This window comes from Arachis ipaensis, chromosome B08 (genome assembly GCF_000816755.2).
Source record: "Arachis ipaensis cultivar K30076 chromosome B08, Araip1.1, whole genome shotgun sequence".
Taxonomy (NCBI): domain Eukaryota; kingdom Viridiplantae; phylum Streptophyta; class Magnoliopsida; order Fabales; family Fabaceae; genus Arachis; species Arachis ipaensis.
Window position 1 is genome coordinate 9865245 of NC_029792.2, and position 2624 is coordinate 9867868.

The window sequence follows — 2624 nt, forward strand, 5'->3', positions numbered from 1 at the left end:
AAAATTTTTATGAGAATTTTGGAAAGTTTTATTTTAGTTAATTTGGATTGAAAAATTGTTTTATTTGATGTTGATTTATTTAAGAAAAGAATGAATTATGTTTGAGTTTAAATTATTGAGAAAAGACTTATATTTTGAGTTTAATTAAGGAATTACATTTGGAGGAATTTTAGTGAATTTTGAAAGTAATTGGTTTTTAAATGAATAATTCCGTTTTGCGACGTTTTGAAAAAGTTGAAGAATTCGAGTCTTGATTTAGCAAAACTGGATGATCTTCGATCCCTAGGGAATGTTTTACATTCTTAATGAAAATGAAATTGGTTTTGGTTTAAATGATTTGGTTTTGAAATTGGTTTAGAACTTTTGATTTACATAATTTGGTTTTGGTTTAAATATTTTGGTTTTAGTTTAAATGATTTAGTTTTAGTTTAAATTTTATTTTGATTGATTCAAATTGAGAAGCTATGATTTTAAAGATTTTTAATGAACTTAAGAAAATGAGATTTGTTGTCGCTCCTTTAAAGTCTAGAGGTCTTGTCGAGGAGTTTAACTAATAAATAATTTTCTTTTGTCTTTTGAAAGAAGAATTAGTTTTAAATGAAATTGTTTTGAAGGTTTTGGAGAATGTTACAAAGAGGTGGTTTTGGTTTTAAATAAAAAAAATATTTGAGATTTGAATTACGTGGGCAGTATGCAAGGGATTGTGGCTTAGTCCCACTTGCTTCGGGTCAAGATTTTTAAAAGATTGTGGATTTGAATGTGAGCTTTGACCTGGCAAGGATCGTGGTGGTGTACCGCTTGTCCAGTGTTGTGATGTGCCTAGGGAGCGTGGTTATTTACCGCCCACGAGTTTTTAAATAAAAATGTTTGTGGGGATCGTGGTTATTTACAGCCCACATGTATGTGTTTTTCTATTGAAAATCTTGCGAGGATCGTGGTGGTGTACCGCCTACCGATTTTATGTATCCGGTGGTAATACTAGGAAACAAAGTACTTATGGTCACAACCAAGACTCTAAAAAGCTATGTTCAAGAATAAAAAAGAACAAAACTAGGAGAGTCAATAATATCATCTAGATTCTAAGTTCCTGAAGATGCCAAAATTTCTGAACTTTAATAGATAGAGAGATGCCAAAACTATTCAGAAACAAAAAGCTACTAAGTCCCGCTCATCTAATTGAAACTGAGCTTCATTGAAAACTCTGAGATTTGTTGTATCTTACTCTTCTTTTTATCCTACTTTGTTTTTAGTTGCTTGGGGACAAGCAATAGTTTAAGTTTGGTGTTGTGATGAGCGGATATTTTATACGCTTTTTGGCATCATTTTCATATAGTTTTTGTTATATTTTGTTTAAGTTTTATTGAGTTTTCATAGATTTTAGTATAAAATTTATATTTTTGGATTCTACTTTGAGTTTGTATATTTATATGCAATTTTAGATATTTTCTGGCTTAAATTGAGGAATTGGAGCAAAAGTCTGATTCAGAGGCAGAGAAAGCAATGCAGATGCTGTCCAAATCTGACCTCCTTGCACTCGAAAGAGCTTTTCTGGAGTTACAAAAGTCCAAATGAAGCGTTCTCAACAGCTATAGAAAGCTAACATCTAGGGATTTCCAGAAATATATAATAGTCTATACTTTGCTTCAGAATTGAACGCCCAAAACTGGCGTTCAATGCTAGCCTCCTGCCTTGTTCAGGCGTCCAACGCCCACAAGGGAGTAGCCAGCATTCCAACGCCCAAGAAGGACCCCCTAGCCAGCGTTCAATGCCCTAGAGGCCTCCTAGCACGTGGATCTCAATCAAGCTCAGCCCAAATACTCACCAAGTGGGCCCCAAAACTGGATTTTAGTACTAAAAGACTGTTTTATACTTTTTATGTAATCCTTAGTCATTAGTTTAATATTTAAGGGAGAAGATCACATAGCTCTCGATCTCTTCCAGCATATTTCGAATTTTACATTGTATTTTCTATCAGTATGAGCTTCTAAACCTCCTAGGTTGAGGAGAGGAGCTCCACTGAGTTTTATGGATCAATAAAAGGATTACTGTTTCTTTTCAATCCGTGTTTGATTCTCGATTCTAAGATGTATCTTCGTTCTTCATCATTATGAATGCGTTGAACTGGAACGAGGTTATCTCATTCTACATGGGTTTAGAGTGTGTCTTACATCGGACAATGATGAACCACTAGCTTGGTTATACATCTCTTAGACGGCTAATCCACGACTTTGTTGGGGACTTCTCAAAACATCAGTTCAGCCGAGGCATGGGGAGATTAGAGTCTTTGTGGTAGAGACTAGAACCCAAAGGCGCAACATTCTCTGATCCGGAAGATTCAACATTGTCTGTGGCATTTTGAGTAGGATCATTAAGGAGAATGGACTACAGGAGCTTCACCCTCAATAAGAATGGATCCACATTAACCCTGGGGTTCAGATTTGGAGGAGCATTGGCGACCTCTTGATGAGCGAATATTTTATACGCTTTTTGACATCATTTTCATATAGTTTTTAGTAGTTTTATTTAGTTTTTATTAAGTTTTTATAGGTTTTAGTGTTAAATTCACATTTTTGGATTATACTATGAGTTTTTGTGTTTTTGGGCAATTTTAGGTATTTTCTGGC